The sequence below is a fragment of the Oryza sativa genome, chromosome 12 (assembly GCF_034140825.1).
Source record: "Oryza sativa Japonica Group chromosome 12, ASM3414082v1".
Classification (NCBI taxonomy): Eukaryota; Viridiplantae; Streptophyta; class Magnoliopsida; order Poales; family Poaceae; genus Oryza; species Oryza sativa.
In genome coordinates, this window is record NC_089046.1 from 14,584,409 (window position 1) to 14,604,079 (window position 19,671).

At 42.5% G+C, this 19,671-nt stretch overlaps 1 long non-coding RNA gene and 1 other non-coding gene across 2 annotated transcripts; both read left to right on the top strand.

Annotated features, from left to right (window-relative positions):
- The first annotated feature begins 762 nt into the window (after positions 1-762).
- Positions 763-4,841, top strand: LOC112937341 (uncharacterized). The gene is made up of 3 exons (XR_003239856.2): positions 763-1,034; positions 4,056-4,235; positions 4,322-4,841. It is a non-coding gene; the product is annotated as an uncharacterized lncRNA (long non-coding RNA).
- Positions 4,842-12,105: 7,264 nt separating this feature from the next.
- LOC112937528 (small nucleolar RNA Z247) lies at positions 12,106-12,244 on the top strand. The gene has a single exon (XR_003240193.1). It is a non-coding gene; the product is annotated as a small nucleolar RNA Z247 (small nucleolar RNA).
- Positions 12,245-19,671: the final 7,427 nt, after the last annotated feature.

A 19,671-nucleotide genomic window follows, 5' to 3' on the forward strand; every position in this document is an offset into this window, starting at 1 on the left:
TTTGCCGTTTACGTTACCAAAATGCCTTGGTTTATTGAAGATGTGAGAGCTACACGAGAATTGGAAGTTTTATTGATGAGAAATGTATTCCTTTATAGTTGTTGGAAAGGGTCATCTCTGGATTTAGTGATTCTTGAGTTGATACTTCATATTTACTGGGCATCAATGCCTTGAGCAGCACAGTGAATTCTATCTGCTGCTTTGCACAAATTCAATGGCATTTGCAATGAAATACAATTGACTTACTCGAACATTTTTTTTAGAACTAGTTACTCGAACTGAACACCGTATATTTGGTTAGCATCCTTATTGTGATGATCGCAATTGGGTTGAATTTATGGGTCGACAAACCATCACATTAGGAGAAATGGCATAAGTTATTCTAAATTATTCTATCGTGTGAACAATTTTTGTTTAACTGTAATCACCGTCAGATTTACTGGGTGGTCCGGGTGGTCCCCGTTAAGCTAAAAATGAGCCGACCACAGGCCCATGTGTGTAGGCATTGTAAAAAAACCAAGGATTTAAATCTCCACTGCTGGACAAGGCAGCAGCTAAGAAATGTCAGCTTTGCCGCTACATCACGTATGACGCTAATAGCCGGAGATTGCTGGAAATAGACGCTAATTTAGCTTCATTTAGTGGCAGCTAAGCTGTGATTTTGCTGTTTTGGGCTGAAATTAGCTACGGGCCAAGGCCCGTCTATTTTCTCATGTATAAAACTCTAAGTCCTCGTCTCTCTCTTCCCTCACTCCCTCTACTCAGCTTATCCACTACAGGCGACGGCAGCAGCGGCTGAGGGCTGCGCCCAGAGACGGCGGCTGCGGCTGTGCCCGGAGACGGCGGCAGCGGCTACGGCTGTGCCCAGAGACGGTGGCGGCGGTGGCTGTGCCGGAGACGGCGGCGGCAGCCTCGCCCGGAGGTGACAGCTGCGACAGCGGAGGCTGCGCCCGGAGGCTACGGCGGCAGCGGCCCACTCCTCCTCTCCCCCAAGCAGCACGAGCACCATGTCCCAGACTCCCAGCCAGAGATAGGCAAGCTTTTCTCTGATTTTCTGATATTCCATATTGATGTTGTGTTTGAACTTTGAAATGGGAATATGAGATCAGTAGATCACCAGTGAGGTCTTATTTTTAGCTGCTAGTGATGAACTATTTATTTTGTTCATGTGATGACCTATTTATCCTATGATTTTTGCAAAACAGCTAAATGGCTTAGCTGCGGCTATAGCCCGCTATAGCTGATCTTAGCTATTTAAAGCCCTAGCAGCTAAAGGCCTTAGCCGGCTATTTAAATCCTTGAAAAAAACAAACCTGGTGCGGTAAAGCTGAAGCGCTACAATTTAGTTTCTGCGAGAGCACGATCTCGATTCACCGACTCTGCTTCTTCGCCCCCTACCAACCTCGTGAGGCGTGATCGACCGGCGACAACGGACGAGTAGCTGTGTCTAATCATATGCTCCCTTTCCGAGACCGGCAACAGCGACGACGCTGCCCCTCTCTCCGCCAGACAACTCCAATCGGCCGGCGGTCCGCCTCCTGCCCTGAGCCACACAATTCTACCGGCCGGCGTGAGCGTGACTTCCCGGTGACGGCAAATGCTGAAGGCAACGTGCAGTGCGGCTGCCCACGGTAGGGTAAGGTGACTGGTGCCGGCGTGCAAGTGCGGGGCTGCGGGCAAGTTGCATGGAAGCAAGGTATTTAGGTCTTTGTATACGACTTGTGTTTTTTTAAAAAAAAATTTTAGTTTTGACCATTATCATCTGAAAATGTAATGCTTCCTCTTCCTCTATCTACTTTTGATAGGCATATTTCTAATTTTGAAAATTATATTTTTGATAGGTATATTTCAATCTAATAATCTATTCTCTTATTGACTTTCTCGGATTTAATCCGTGACTCTCTCTATTCTTCCACATAAGGTTGGCTACGTGGGCATCGATAAATATAAATATTAATGAATCGTTTGTTGCTGAAGAATAACTAGTAGAATGTTTAAATAGATAATAAGTAGAATTACTTATCCTTGGTTTGTGTGCCAGGATGAAATATGACTATCAAAAATAGATGGAGTAGATGGAGGGAGTATTGTATTGCAGATTATTGAAAACATGAGGAATGATGAGAATTCTGCATCTCTTTTTAATAACATTTAGGAAAGAAGTAGTATGGTTTTTTTTGTCAAACTTTTCTAGCTTCATAAGCTGCTTTTAAGTCATTTTTTAATAGATTCTTAATTTCTAGATCTTTCTAAGATGCCTTATTAATATTTTGAGTCATTTTTTAATAGATTCTTAATTTCTAGATGTTTCTAAGATGCCTTATTAACATAACAAGATGCATTTTAAAGTTACTTATATTATGTATTTTTTTAGTTAATTATATGATATATTTTGGCAATGTTCCATTTCCAGTATTTACAATTTCTCTCTAAGTCGGATCACCCATACTCTAATTCCTGATACGACACTTAATGTAATTACAGTTTAAATAACAAAAAGGAAATTCCCCGAACAAGAAAAGTTTGAGTTGCAGTTAAAACAGAGCAAGAATAAACCAAAACCAAACAAATGAAACATGGAAAATATAGAGTACAAAAATTAAAGTTATACTTAATCCATGCTACATTAGCCTATCTGCATCTCACGTCCCATGCACGGCTCACTGTTTTACATGATACTGATAGCTCGAGGCCTTTTACTCGATCGATGCTTTGCTGGCCCCAGTGCTCGTGCTATCATCAATCTCGGAAGTGAAGATGTGAGGAAGATAAAGTGGAGCGGTGAGAATCAGCCGTTGTATGTCAGATGACAAGGACGGCGATTTTTGCCGTTGCTCCCGTTCCTCTGCCAAAGACAGAGCATATGAATCCAACATTTCGATGTTCAATGGCCTTCTTATATTCTCTGATACATCCCACTCTCATTGTGCAATACCAGAAAATTTCTCTATGTCTTGGAGGGGGTGGATCTATGCCAATGTGCTGGGAGCGGGAGGTCAGGGAGGCAAGCGATATGGATGAGAGTGCATGATGGATGCTGTGATTTGTGACTTAAAAAATTGTATTTACTGGACATTAGTTCATGAGAAACAAATTCGACTCATTGAATTTCGCACTGGAATAGAATCCCCTGCATTCATTCTGAATGCAATAGAGTTGCATTTACGGTGAGGTCCTCGTCTGAACTTGGTTAAATTTGATCAATTTTTCTGAAATATGACCATTTCGGTGGAGCCCAAATTGCTTTTTGCAATCGGACATAAAACCCCATAGGCATGAGGCTTGAGTAGGTTCATCTCTATTTTTCTGTTAGTTTTTCAACTGTGAATTCCTTTCGAGAGTAACGGGGAAATCCATGGGCACATTATTCAAATTGTGATGACTCTGTCCGAACTCCAGTTTGTGAGGAACATATATAGTCTATTCTGACTAGCAATCATGTAGAAGTCAACTTTTTACTCTTCTCTCCTAGCTACTGATTCTCCCGAATTCAAGGAGGATACCAGCGTCAGATTTCCGCGTTTAAGGTGCTCCATAATACTAGCAATTTCTATGGTGTAACTGGTATGCTTTGTCACCAAGCTGGATTGCATCAATACCTAGCAGAAAGTTCAAAAAAAAGCAGACTAAAATGTCAAGCTATAGATGGACTTGAACTGAATACTCCAGCACTAATGCTTTCAATGACTCTCGCTCCATCCTTCGCAGCTTCTTCTTTTCCCGGTGCCTTTCGTTCCTGCTGTATTTTTTCTTAGAGTGACTTTCGTTCCTGTTGTATGTTTTCTTAGAGTGATGAATAACGTTGACATCCTAGTTCAGTTGCTGCTTCTCGGAAGCCATCGATATAATGCAACCTTGGGAAGAAATATATATGTTCATGAGAGTTATTCCACACCATATATACTAAAATGGAGGAAATATGAGATGTTTGGTCGAGATACTTATTCTGGGTTAAATAAATATACCAAGCTTGGTTTGAGGCAAGAATAATCAGTGCTAACTTGTGAGATGTATTCCGGATCTCATTTTACAACGTCAGTCTTCCACTCTTGCAGTTTCACTCTAGCAATGCAACATCAGGTCAATAGTTGACGCCTCTTGATGGTGGCATTTATCGTTGGTGATGCCTCCTCTTCCTGCGAGGAACTGGCTTTTAATGGAGAAAACTGAGGCAACAGTGACACAAGCAGCGGTGTCCTTGCTGTCTTCACCGGAAGGGCAGCCCCGCCTCCCTGGTGCGCCTCTCCTCCTCATTCACCAACTTTTCCTGTAACGTGGCCGCCAATTCTTTCAGGTCAGTCCTTAACTCTTCGATTATCAGGGAGAAAGGTGTTGTCAGTGTGGAGTTGCTGCTGATTGCAGCCGGCGATGAAAACTCAAGATGTATATCCATCCGATAGCAGCCATTGTAGAAGTTGCGTCCGTGGAAGGTTTTTTGTCCATACTCCGCATCCTCATGAGATTGGAATTGAACCGAAGCTTTCACACGTGTTTCCATCTCATACATGTAAATCCTCGATGGAGTAGATCCTCTGTCACTGGATAGAGCAGATTGCTCATAGTGACATGGAGAACTTGTTCGGCATCGGAAGCTATGGTGAGTGCCTTTGATACCAAGTTGTCATGACCCGAGACCATGACAGGATAAACACCACCGGGAAGATAGCCGGGCGGCATCGGCTCCTGGAGAAGGGATGTAGATTTATGCTAGAGAGAAGAACATTACTGGGAGGGAGAGATTAGACTAATTGATAGATGGTATAGCTTGACCCTTAAGTAAGAATTCAATCTAATTTTATCTCTAACTTAACTAATAATCTTATCTCTAACTTAATTGATAATATGGGCTGCCTACGGACCTCTGCCTTCTGGCCCAATGCGAATGACATGAGGCATGGTTTATTGTTGCTGAAAGGGAGCTTCCTATCGTTGATGGAGTTATTTGTGAGTTGAAAATTGAAATACCTTGGTGTGCATCAATTTCTTGAGCAGCCTACTGGACTCTGTTTTGCATATTTTTCAGAAAATATCGTGCATCTAAAATGAAAGCGGATGGATCATTCTAACTGATGGATGAATACGCCAAGAATTTATGAGAAGTTGTACTACGACAAAAATATTCGATAGCGATACATTAGTAGAGACAATTTTCGAATCATCTCTATATTGAAATATAGAGTTCCGTAACCTATTAACAAGTTATAGAGGCAATTTTAAAATCGTCTACAATAGTTCTGCGTTAAAGAAATTTTTTAGGCACTCTTGACATCTACTAGATGTATTTGCTAATTTTGTCTTGTAGAGGCATTTTTAGGCTCTCAATCATTCGTGTCAGTTTGTATAACTAAACGGGCCTTGCAAGTAGGATACCATGCAGACATAAGAGAAAGGTGAGAGTCCGCTATGAATATATGTGACGACATTGAGGACAGCTTTGCATGGATATGATTGTAAGATGGAAAGTTATGGGTGTCACATGCCATTTATATTTCTCCGTCTAGTGATTTGGGGAGATTTAATTGCGTATTCCTTGTTTTCTTGGGTACGAAAGCTTCAATATTAGGAGTACACACATGTCCTTTTTATGGCTATGTGTCATGTTTTTAAATTATTAGAACTTTTGGTTATGTGCATTAGAGGCTGGAGATGTAATTCTCATGTTACTTATCTAAAAGAAGCCTTTTTGCCTCTGACAACTTTCAACCCTATGTGGAGGACATGTATGCACATGTTTATGTGACATTGTGTAATCCATGTCAAATTGTACCCTTCGAAACAGGTTTGCACCATATCGACACAGGTTCTGTAAGTAATAACCGATATGGTTAACAAATTGATATCGTTGTAATCATTAGGACGCCTATGAGTACAATTCCATACTACACATAACATTTGCCTTCTCTTGTTGAAGGGAAATATGGATTATCTTGACTTGAAAAATATATGCAGATCAAAATCCATCCCACGGTTGTGTACGGCTTCACATATATATGAAGTATGGTTCTGTGTACGAAATCGTTTCAGAGGACAATATGATCTAATACTGCACTCTAGTACAACAAAGTTCCTCCAGGTAGGTATTGGAGAATGCCAAGCTATAGTGACATGAATTGGAAGCTGACTAACATGTTGTGACATAGATGAAGTTGAACTAAAGACACTAGCACTAGTATTCGTGGTGACTTCTCGTCACTCTTGAGTAACCATTTCTTTTCCAGGAGCTTCTCATTCCTAGGATATTTGACTTCTAATTAATTTCAATGAACTGACCTCAATGTGCTAACTGTTTATTGTGGCTTTTCAAAAGTCCTCGAGCTGGTGGAATAATCAAGTCGGTTAGAGTTCTCTAGAATCCAAGACATATTATTGAAGCAGTTTATCAAGCTAAGTGGAATGAGTCACAAACTTGTGGTACATTCTAGTCTCGTTGTACAATGCCAACCAGTTCCCCTCTATCCATAGATTACACTGGCTATATATAAGGCTTGATGGATGACAATGCGAAGGCTATAAAGTAATGGAAAACCATATCTATCATACTTTCAATGGTTTATTATTACAGGACGTAGAGGTCGGTGGATGGAGACTTGATATTAAGTAGGCCGGGCAACACTCTATAGTATGTATTTTGCATTTGAAGAAAATCCATTGTATTTATAAATGAATTTTTTTATTAATCTCAGAAAACAACATCAAGATATCGATGATATAATTAATCTAGGACCAAATATAGGCTCTACATAGTTAGAACGTACACAATCTATAATTATAAAACAAGGAAGAATGATGTGACAAAAAGATATCAAGCCGTAGCGAGTTATAACCACAAACAATCTTTATCATTATACTCAAACATAGTAATGTTTGGACTGTAATAAAGGCCTCTAAAAAGGGAATGCCGTGTGTAGGTAGTTGCCGCTGCCATGATCCGGTCAGCAAATCCTATACTATAGGTTTTCACCACAGGAGACTACAGACTTCAACAGGGAACTGAGTGTTTGCCATTTCTAGCTTTTGTGATTTTTCCTGGAACTATTTGACCATTATTTGATTATGTTACTTTCAATTGGATGAAACCCTAAATTTGTGCTCGCTGCAATTCTTCCTAAAAGAGAGGAACAGGAGGCCAGTGACAACTGACAATCTCTGTCTTCCCTGTCAGTAGATTTGTTATTGTGCGAGCGTGGAGATAGGGTGCCCACGTGGTGTGATTTGTGTCGATGGAGGAAAACCAAATTATCTTTGTGCCGCCAAGCCTCGTTTGTCTCGTCGCGAGATTTTGGCATTCACTCTTTTCCTTGAAATGTATTCTTATGCAATACAATTTATTTCCAATAATAGCTATCTGCAATACAATTTCTTTCCAATAGTAACTATCTGTCCCGTAGTGTCGTGTGAATAGATGACTCATATTCTTTTTGAGGCTACTTAAAAAAACACATTTTTATGGTGTTATCTCTGGGCTGTAAAAATAATCTTATTTTTATAACTTAAAAGTTGTAAGAGATCATTAATGGGCATAACCAAGCCATTTTGTGCATGTATAGAGTTATATTTGGAGATATCAAGAGGATTTAAATCTCTGCCCTGCTCTTCTTCTCCTTTTGCAATCGCAAGTTACCTGTTTTATTAGCATGCTCACCAATCCGCTAAATGATATGTTTTTAAAAGAACTTTTGATATAACAGTTTTTTAAATAAAATCAAATAATTATTTTTTCAAATTTCTAATAATTAAAACTTTATTTATCACATCTTAAATACTTACCTCATTTTCTGTGCAGCTAAAAAGCTCAAGGACGTTGGTCGGTTGAACGCACCCTTATTTATCCTCATAGATCGATAGGTTTCATGTACAGAAATCATTATTGATTGTTTTTTTCAGAAAATTATTTTTATTTATATTTATCACAAAATTCTTGGAAACATGATGAACCCAAATTAACTAGTCCCTCCGTTTCACAATGTAAGTCATTTTAGCATTTCCCACATTCATATCGATGTGAATGAATCTAGATAAATATATATGTCTAGATTTATTCACATCAATATGAATGTAGAAAATGCTAGAATGACTTATATTGTGAAACGGAGGGAGTACATGTCTTCATTGGATCTTTTTGTTGAACCTTATAATTTGCGGATTGCACTCTGATTTCATACGTTTGTTTGCAAAGAAACACTCTCGTGTTTAAATCACATTAACAGAGAGATATCCTCGATATACGAACTACACACATACAACGTAATCTAGTGATTCTTGATGAATTGAAGAAAATTATTACCTACTTACGGCACCAATCTACTAAACATGGCACCGTACAATTTGAGCTTATAGGTATCAAGACAGCTCGAATCCATCAGAGAAGCGGCCTTGGGACCCCACACCACATAAGCAGTAGCGTCCTAAGAGCATCACCAACAGTCTACCTATCTAATTCTCAAAACTGATTTTGAGGGATTTTAGTCCAAAAAACAGCTCCGACAGATCCCCAACTCTCCTACCCGATTTTTGGAGTTACCTTCTCCCGATTCCTCGCTCCGTTTATATGTAGGTGTGAAATTCGCTCCCAATCTCGCACTCCCGCCTCTCTCCTCCCATTCCCGCACGTGGGAGATAGCGATCTTTCTGCGCGTGAAATAAAAAAACAGAATTTTCTGTTGGTAGTTTAACAGAAGGGTCCACTTTTAAGTTTTGGGGATTGAATTTAGGCTATTTGTTGGAGGGAGGAGTTTTTTCACTTCCTATTTTCAATTTAGGAAACCAAAAACAATTTCATCCAGTCGTCCTTCTATTGTTTTAAGCTGAGCACTAATCCGAGTGGAGAAATATGTCGGCACTCGGCATCGCGATGAAATTGAACTGAACACTACAGCACTAATGCTCTCGGTAACTTTACGATTTCCTGGAGCTGCTTCTTCTTTTCCCAGTGCCTCTCATTCTTATGGTACGCGTTCTTTTTCCAGCCGCTTCCAATGGAAAGTTTAGGGTATTTGTTTGAGTGATGAATAACCTTTGCATGTGCTATTTTGTATCGCTGATTCACAGGAAGCCCTCCTTCTGATTCAATTGTGGGCCAAGTGTGTATATAGGGAGGAGGCATGGGGTGTTTGCTTGAGCTATTTATTCTGCACTACTTTACTAGTTGTGCGAAGCAATTTACGTGGCGATGTGCGAGTCAAGAATAAGCAACACTTGATTACAGTGTGTTGTGTTTCACTTCCACGGTTCCACCTATCAGTTCCTCTCTTTTGCATGTTTATACTAGCATTATGCCAAATAAATGACAGAATGTGAGGCCTAGACGACGGGAGTGGGAAATGGTACTGATGAGACGCATCGCTGAAGAGGATCTTGTGCTTTAGAAGATGATCCATTGCATTCATAGTGAATGCAATTGGGTTGTTTGAATGAATGGGCATGCAGGAACTGAATTCATGTCAAGTGGCGAAATTTCATGTATTAGATGAATCATGCAGTGATAACTGTGGCTCAAAGAAACAGCCCTTCATTGGAAACGAACAGATATAACTGAGCCAAGCAAAAGAAGACCGACATGCCTACTACTTCAGGATTGAGGGATTATCATTATTCATGGAATATTCTGGTGGTCTTTGCTTGATTGACAAAGTGATCTTCTCGTAGACAATTCTGCTCGAATTCTTATGCGCATAAAAATAAAATTGTCCAACCCATTGGTCATCTTCGCCCTCTGTAGTTCCCTGGTTCTACCTAGGATCACACTGGCCTACACCATAGCATCAGCAATCCTTTGATTTGCTCCCTGATGCATCTCACTCTCATTTCACAGAATGAAGATACAAGCTCATCTCCTCTGCAGTTTGCACTAAACTAAGTGACGTGCGAATGACGTGTGGGACTATTGAGCTTTCTCGTTTGGCGTGCGTTAAAAACCTCTCTCCAAACTAATGAACTTTCTCTCCAAACAGAGGAAAAGGGCACAGCCTTACCAAACTAATGGAAAGTGATATATATGGATGACCCTTAGCCATCTGTTGTGGACTTGCTCTCTGGTTTCCTTCAGAATCAGCCTTAGTAAAACACTAGTAGTACTAGAAATATAAGGGCGGCGTAACGCCGCGCACGCTAACATGTGCATAGAGTTAGTAAGAAGCATACAATGAAAGTATATGGGGGTGTACAGTACAGAAAAAGGTTGTATAATAAATTAACAGAAATACAGAACACGTTTGCGGTTCGTTTTGCCCACAAGTGCGAATAACATAATTTTAAATTTACTCATGTTCCTACAGTAAGTTTGTTCCCATGTAAATATCTGAAGAAAAAGGTGACAGTAAGTGCTAGAGAAGAGAAGAAAACAATCTCAGCAAAAAACAGGTGCATATATTATTTGCCGCGCGGCATAGAATCTTGTCGAAAGGAACTTGATGCAAACTAAAATGCGAGAAGAAGATTCAGTAGATCACACAGCGAGAACCAGGAAGTGAAGAAGAATAGTTCCCTTCTCCATTTTATTAACACGTGAGATAAATTCAGGTTTTGAATCATGCGATGATTAAAAGTCACCATATTATTCATTGACACAATCGACTGGAACAACAATAATATGAACACCACCAGCAGATGGAAGAAACATAAATATTACTTCAATTTAGTTGGGTAAAAGTGAGCGTACTCTATTACCGATCATAATATGCAAAGAATAGTGAGTCCGTAGTTAAATCTGCAGTTTGAAACAATCACTACAGCTTATAAAATCAGTACAAGGGCTCTATTATTCCCATCATTAAGGATGTCAAAAACATGTAGTTGGGGTTATATGCATAGTAGTTAAAACGATGATCCTCACCTAAGGCCCAATATAATAAGTTTTACAGAAAACGCATCGGTTCAAACAAATATAGAGGGTAAACTCTGCCTGTAATGCATCACTGCTAATTCTAGAACCCAATACATCTGTAATGATGAAAAAATGCTACTTCATCTGTTTCATATTATAAGACTTTCTAGTATTACCCATATTCATATAGATGTTAATGAATCTAGACACAAAATCATTAACATCTATATGAATGTGGGTAATGCTAGAAAGTCTTATAATATGAAACGGAGGAAGTATTAAAACTGTAGAAATCAAAGATCTCTAAAAGAGATCCCCATCCAACTTGAGCAAAGAAATCTCTTCATCATCTAAACCTTATTCAAGCAACATGTGCAACCAATATTAGAAGTTGGCAAGTTGCTTTAGGAAAATCTGGAAGAAAAACAGAGAAACTTTCGTGACTCTAATTCAGAGCTGGGTTGCCGACTGCTTGGTGTTTCAGTAAATTTCAGAAAATGAAGGCGTCTTAATTAAGGGCATGCACGTGCAGTTCTGCACTATCCAGGAACCCCCATGACTTCGAATTCTGATTCCCCACTGTTAGAGTAGAGATAAGTTTCAGGATTAGATTGGTTATCTTCTTATCTTTTGTGTTGCTTATCCTATTTAACAAACTCCCTGTAACTCTCGCCGCGTTTTGCCGGCTCAATCAATATATTCGTGCGGCCTCCCACGGGAGGTGATAACGCTTCCTAATCAATCTAGTTCTTCCACATGGTATCAGAGCCTACTCCTCAAACTCATCTAGATTGATAATGGCGAGCTCCTCCGTCATGGCAACGGCGTCCCCTTCTCCATTCGGCCAACCGGTGGAAGAAAAGCTAGGAAGAAACAACTTCCTGCTTTGGAAGACACAAGTTCTTCCGGCCGTTCGCGACGCACAGATGATGGGCTACCTGGACGGCACCACAGCGCCGCCGGCCCGTCTCATCGACGTCAAAGAAGGCGAGAAGGTGGTGAAAGCCACCAATCTAGAGTACACCAAGTGGGTGGTTGCAGATCAACAAGTCTTGAGCTACCTCCTTTCCTCCCTCACGAGGGAGATCCTGACACAGGTGGTGTCAATAGAAACTGCAGCCGAGCTCTGGAGGACTCTGGAGAACATGCTGTGCTCCCAGACGCGGGCACAATCCTTCAATACTCGTGTGGCGATGACCACAACCAGGAAAGGTAATCTGAAAATTACATATTATATTAACAGGATGAAGTCTTTTAGTGATGAGATGGCAGCGGCTGGAAAGCCAATGGACGACGAGGAGATTGTCGCATACATCTTGGCAGGCCTTGATGAAGAATACGACCCGGTGGTCTCGGTGATCACTGGGCGCACTGAAGCAGTGACGATCGCCGACGCATACACTCAACTCCTCAGCTTTGAGGAGCGCCTGAGTCGTCGGGCGGCCTAACACTCCATGAACGTGGCTTCGCGGGGACGAGGAGGCAACCAACAAGGGCGCGGCAGCGACGGTCGCGGTCGCGGTGGCGGAAACCGTGGCCGTGGCGGCAGACCACCTAGCAATGGTGGCGGGTGAGGAAATCGTCCAACTTGCCAGCTTTGCGGCAAAGTTGGTCACATGGGGGGCAACTGCTGGTACCGTTACAACGAGGACTTTGTTCCGGAGAAAAGTGCAGCTGCAGCAATCCATGGCAACAACACCGATACCAACTGGTATGCAGATATGGCGGCGACAGACCACATCACCGGCGAGCTAGACAAGCTCTCCGTGCGTGAGAGGTACAATGGTGGCGAACAAATCTATACAACAAGTGGCTCAGGTATGCATATTAGTCACATTGGTCACACCCAGATTCCTACTTCAATTCGGGCACTTAATCTTAATGATGTCCTTTATGTTCCTCAAGCCAAAAGGAACTTCATGATAAATTCTTTTTGGTTAAGGACAAAACAACGAGGAGACCTCTTCTTCAAGGAAAGTGTAGGAATGGCCTTTATCCCTTTCCTCCCAGATCCGTGGATACAGGGAAGCAAGCATATGGCGCCATCAAACCCTCAACGTCAAAGTGGCATAGTCGTCTAGGGCATCCGTCCTCTTTTGTTCTTCAACATGTCATTAAGAAGCATAATATTTTGTGTTCTAGTGAGTCCAACAAAGAAACTGTGTGTGATGCTTGTCAACAAGCCAAAAGTCACCAATTACCCTATCCTAAGTCTAGCAGTATTTCCTCTGTTCCTTTAGAACTTGTGTACTCAGATGTCTGGGGTCCTGCCACTGATTCAGTTGGCAGAAAGAACTATTATGTGAGTTTTATTGATGATTTTAGCAAATTTACTTGGATATATTTCCTTAAGTACAAGTCTGAGGTACTCCAAAAATTTCAAGAATTTCTGAGTTTTGTTGAGAGGCTTTTAGATCGAAAAATAATTGCTATGCAAACGGATTGGGGTGGTGAATATGAAAAACTAAATTCCTTTTTTACTAAAATAGGAATCTCTCACAGGGTCTCTTGCCCTCACGCACATCAACAAAATGGTGCTGCGGAGCGCAAACATAGACACATTGTTGAAGTAGGTTTAGCCTTGCTTGCTCATGCGTCTATGCCACTAAAGTTTTGGGATGAGGCCTTTTGCACCGCGACCTATCTTATTAATCGTACTCCGGCCAAGACGATTAATTTTGATACGCCCCTAGAGCGTCTCTTTCATCAAAAACCAGAATATGCTTCCCTTCGCACATTTGGGTGTGCATGTTGGCCTAATTTGAGACCCTACAATTCAAAGAAACTTGTCTTCCGATCCACGCAATGCGTGTTTCTTGGCTATAGCCGTCTCTACAAAGGATTTAAATGTTTACATGTATCCACCGGTCGCATCTACATTTCTCGGGATGTTATTTTTTATGAGAATGTGTTCCCCTTTGCAAAGCTCCATCCTAATGCTGGTGCACTTCTTCGCAAAGAAATTGATCTTACTCCCGGTCTTTTTCTTCCTTTTTCTGGGGGTGACCATGTGCCTAATAATGCTAATCAAAATACTGTGCCTGAAAATATGTCTAATGCAGAAAATTCTGCGAGTTTTGCTGATGATTCGGTGCAGATTTCACATGAAATATCAGCAGCAACAGATGCCGCGGAGCACCAGACCGATTCGGCTGCTATTGACTCCGCTACAGGCGCTGAATCGACGTCAGAATCATCGTCTGCCGCGACCGATGATCCAGCAACTGACGTGTGGAGCGCAGGGGGAAATTCTCTCGCCTCGCCGTCCTTTGCACCAGCGTCGCCCAATCCTCCATCGCCACCTCCCTCACCGCATGCCGCGTCGACCATTGTGAGCTCGCCATCTGGTACGCGCACTGATGAGGAAGAGCTGGTTTCAGGATCCTCTGTGGCGGAGGATACAGCGGCAAACATCCCTCGACCACACACTAGGCTACAAAGTGGTGTGCGCAAGCCCAATGTTTATACTAATGGCTGTGTCAGGTATGGTTGTTTTACATCTACTGGAGAACCTGAAAGTCTAGAAGAGGCTTTAAAACATAAGGATTGGAAGGTAGCCATGGATAGTGAGTTTGATGCTCCTAAACAAAATAAAACCTGGCATCTAGTTCCACCTGAGGATGGTAGTAATCTCATTGATTGCAAGTGGGTGTACAAGGTTAAAAGAAAAGAAGATGGCACAATAGATAGATATAAAGCAAGGCTAGTTGCTAAGGGTTTTAAACAATGTTATGGCAGAGATTATGAAGACACTTTTAGTCCTGTGGTAAAGGAAACCACTATTAGAACAGTTTTTCAATAGCAATGTCTAGAGGATGGAGTTTGCGCCAACTAGATGTGAAGAATGCGTTTTTACATGGCATTCTTGAGGAGGATGTTTATATGAGACAACCACCTAGGTATGAAGAGAAATCTAAGCCACACTATGTTTGCAAACTTGACAAGGCCCTATATGGTTTGAAACAAGCCCCTAGAGCCTGGTATTCTAGATTAAGCATGAAGCTGCAACAATTAGGATTCAGTCCTTCAAAGGCTGATATCTTATTATTTTTCTATAGAAAAGGTAGTGTGACTATCTTTGTCTTGGTATATGTTGATGATATAATTGTTGCAAGTTCGTCACAAGATGTTGTTAGCTCTTTGCTTCATGATCTTAAGATGGATTTTGCCTTGAAAGATCTGGGTGATCTTAATTACTTCCTTGGGATAGAAGTAAAGAAGATAAGTGATGGTTTAGTTCTGTCTCAAGATAAATATACACATGATATATTGAAGAGAATGGGTATGTCGACCTGTAAGCCTGCGCCAACCCCTTTGTCAACATCAGAAAAATTATCTGTACAGGAAGGGAGTCTTTTAGGTCCTGGAGATGCAACTAATTACAGGAGTATTGTTGGAGCTCTCTAGTACCTGACATTGACTCGACCTGATATTGCCTTTTCAGTTAATAAGGTATGCCAATTCTTGCACTCTCCTACTTTGACACATTGGTCTGCTGTTTAAACAATTATCAGATATTTGAGAAATATTCTTGGTATGGGACTCAAGATACAGAAATCTCAGTCTATGCTTGTAAGTGCATTCTCAGATGCCGATTGGGCAGGATGTGTTGATGATAGAAGATCTACTAGTGGGTTTGCTGTATTTCTAGGAAGTAATCTTATATCCTAGAGTGCACGCAAACAAGCTACTGCATCTAGATCTAGTACAGAAGCAGAATACAAGGCTTTGGCCAATGCAACAGCAGAAGTAATCTAGGTGAAAACTTTGTTAAAGGAACTTGGTATACAATGCCCGTCTATGGCAAGATTGTGGTGTGATAATTTGAGTGCAACTTATTTGTCTGCTAACCCAATATTTCATGCAAGGACAAAGCACATTGAAGTTGATTTCCATTTTGTGAGAGAACGGGTTGTGCAGAAGCTTCTTGAGGTTAGATTTGTTTCTACTAATGACCAAGTAGCTGATGGCTTCACCAAATCGCTCAGTTTTCAGAAACTTCATGAATTTCAGCACAATCTTAACTTGTCAAAGTCATGATTGAGGGGGGCTGTTAGAGTAGAGATAAGTTTCAGGATTAGATTGGTTATCTTCTTATCTTTTGTGTTGCTTATCCTATGTAACAAACTCCCTGTAACTCTCGCCGCGTTTTGCCGGCTCAATCAATATATTCATGCGGCCTCCCACGGGAGGTGATAATGCTTCCTAATCAATCTAGTTCTTCCACACCCACTCCATTTGCCAAACATCTTTTGCAGATCAATGGATCCATTAATCAAAAGTTTAGCAATCCTGAATATTAAGTGGCTTGTCATAGGTTCGGAGAAAACAACACTTACATTGAGCATGACCCCCAAGGCCTCGGCGATGAACCCAAATCGGCCCCTGCTCTTCTGTGCTTGTGCCGCTTCCATGGGCTGCTCTGGGCCACCTCCTCCATCCACTACATCTGGTGCGACAATCGGTGAGCTTCAGCGGCATGTGGAGCCCTGGATCAAGTCGAAGCCGTGGAGGCTTGCTCTCACCCTGCACACCGACGTGTAACGTCCTAGGACGTCGTCGTAGTGACGTGGTCATGTACAGTGCGTCCAGCTCTGCCCGACCGGCGACCCTCCCGACTCCCTGCCGCCGCCTTGGCTGGGTCAGCGGCGAGCTCCGCCACAACGCGCGTCACACTCCACCAGCCTTGTGCCCTCCGGCCGTCACCACCATGCTCACCGCCTTCCCACACATCTCGCACTCCACCACCACCTTGGCGACCAGACCGTCCACCGCTCTCTCAGGCGGGGTGGAGTTCGACCAGACCGTCCACCGCCTTGGCTGGTCTCCAGCACTGGTGGTGAAATCGTTTTAAGTCCCAGTTCATAACCCCTATAGTCCCGGTTTTTAAACTGGGACTACGAATCTGGGACTAAAGATCTCTATCTTTAGTCCCGGTTCAAATACCCGGGACTAAAGATGGGAGCGGGCAGTCACGGTTAGTTTTTTTTTTTCATTTATTGCTACTTACTACTTAATCTCTAATTTATTTTCTCCCAAGTTAGGTGGGATGCATATTCCCAAATCAAACCCGAAATCAAAGTAACATCCCAAATACACAAATCAATCATATACACCACAAATTATACATCCCAAATCAAAACCCAAATCAAAGAAATATCCCAAATACACAAATCATGTACATCTCAGATCCATGCAATGAGATTCTAAAAAAGAAATTATACATCTCAATCCATGCAATGAATCACAAATTCTTCATCTCAATCTATACATGGATCACAAATTCTTCAAAAAAAAAGAAAAAAAAGGAAGCAAAGCCGCCGGCCGGCTAAGCCGGCTGCCGCCTCCCCTCCTCCCCCGCCGCCGCCGCGCCGCCCTCCGCCGGCCGGCCCGCCCACCCACTCCTGCTGTGCACACGGGAAGGGATAAGAAAGAAAAGAGATAAGGAGGAAGGGAAGAAGGGATGAGATAAGGATTAGAGATGGAGAGAGAGAGAGAGGAGTTTGTGTGGATGGGAAAATATGATAAGTAATAGGGATTATATAGTGTGTTTTGATCTTTAATCCCGGTTAGTAACACCAACCGGGACTAAAGATGTGATCTTTAGTCCCGGTTGGTGTTACGAACCGAGATTAAAGATCCGATCTTTACTCCCGGTTCGTATCTCCAACTGGGACTAAAGATCCTGGAGGGGCCTAACACCTGACAGCATGTGAACTGAGACTAAAGATGATATTTAGTCCCGGTTGGTCACGTAGTCCCGTTCTGCATATAAACCGGGAGTAAAAACCATCTTTAGTCCCGGTTTTTACTGCAACCGGGACCTATTCTGGTTTTTGGTCGACCGGGCAAAGATGGTTTCTCCACTAGTGCAGCTTCCCCTCTGACATGGTCTCCCCTCCATAGACTCATCCGCAGCGAGCCTGTTCCTGTCGGCCCCGCTCTAGACCGTGTCGAGCAACAGCACCTCCTTGGGCCAGAGGCAGAGATGGCTCTAGCGGCGGCGCACGCGCGGTGGGCGGGGACGGGGCCATGTGCACCGGCGAGCGGAGGGCGCCCGATGGCGCGTGTAGGTACATGCGGATGGGTGGATACGAGCGCTCCAGGGGGAGCTCCGGGAGGGTGAGGGAATGGCTCGCGACCCTCCCCTTCCACCAGGTGGTCGAATTCGCCGGCGAGGACGGCGGCGCCCGGGGGGTGGCAGAGGGAAGAAGGCGGCGGCAGCAGCAATGGGGGAACGGTGGGCGGCGATAGGGGGACGGTGGACGGTGGACGGCGGACGGGAGGGGGGGCTGCCCGGGCGGGGGCAGGCCGGCGGCGGCGCTGAGGTGATGGAGATGGGGAGGGAATGGGGTAGGGTTTGGGTTAGATTAGGACATTTATCAGAAATACGCCTTTGTTTTTTTTACAGCGCTACCCTACAAGTGCAATTTTCTCTTCTTACCATTGTATTTCAATGAAAGACAAGGTGTTTTCCGGATAAGTGACAACGGGGTATCGGTCATTTAAGAACATTTGTAATATTTCGTGCAAATGCGAAGAGCTTGTTGCAAAATTGCAAATCACGCTAAACCTCCCCGAGGAGCCGAAAAAAAATTCAAAAAAAGGAGAAAATCGCAACGGGTAGGGGAGTTAATGATTGATGATACGACTCGTCTAATTTTATAACCAAATCGTTTTATCTTCCATCACTGAAGGTTTATGCGCATAATCAGGTCATGTTCATTTCTCCAACAAGAGTTGGACGAAGATAAAGATTTTCGTGGCACGCTTTTCAAACTGCTAAACGGTGTGTTTCGTGCGAAAAGTTTCTATATGAAAGTTGCTCTATAATATTATGTTAATATATTTTTCAAGTTCGTAATAATTAAAACTCAATCAATCATATATTGATACCACCACGTTTTGTGTAAAAAAAACTTGATTTTCATCTTCAGGAGAAACGAACTATGAAACAACTTGATCTTCATCTTCATCTTAATCTTAATACCAAGTTTTTTACGTACAGGGAAATAAATACCAAGTTGACGACCCCTCATCCTCCCGGACTCAGTCGCGAGAATGAGGGGTCGTCGACTTGGTATTCCCTCATTCTCCCGGAGCTCCCCCTGGCCTGGAGAGCTCCTAGCCACCCATCTGCCCGACCCATCCGTGTGTAACTACACGCACCGTCAGGCGCCCTCCGCTCGCCGCTGCACATGTATGTAATCTTAATACCGAGTCGACGATTTTCCTTGTCTTGAATTTGGTACCTTCAGATATTATTGATTTGAGCAATAAATACTACCTTGTCCGCCCAAAAAATATAGGGCTCCCTTGTTTTTAGGAGATTTAACATTTGAGTTTAGTATTAACATTCAGTTTGAACTAACGATATACGTGGTTAGTGTTATGCTTGTGATATCATTAGATTGGTACACGTTTTTCAAATATGGTGGAACTTGAGTTTTCAAATTTCTGAAACGGGAAAGTATTTTGTTTCTAAAGTTGATTATTTTCAATGGCTGTTACCATAGACTTCTGAGAACGAACCGAGACTTCTGCCTGGAGGTTGCAGGATCTGTCCTCCCTGGAGGCAGAGGTGGTCGATTGAGTGTTATATCCATGACCACATTCACCGTGCAATCAGCATCGTACAACAGCTAGCCGCCTCATGTCGTCGGGAACGAGCAAATGAATGTTGCGAAACTCCCGCACCGGCCACCTACATGTGCAATACGCGAGTCGACGTGGTTGGCGGCTAGTTAATAGAAAACAATAACCTATATCCAATTAAAAAAGTCTTAATTTTACTTTAACACTTATTTTAGTAGACATATTTTTTTGAGGAAAATAAGCCTACCATTCTT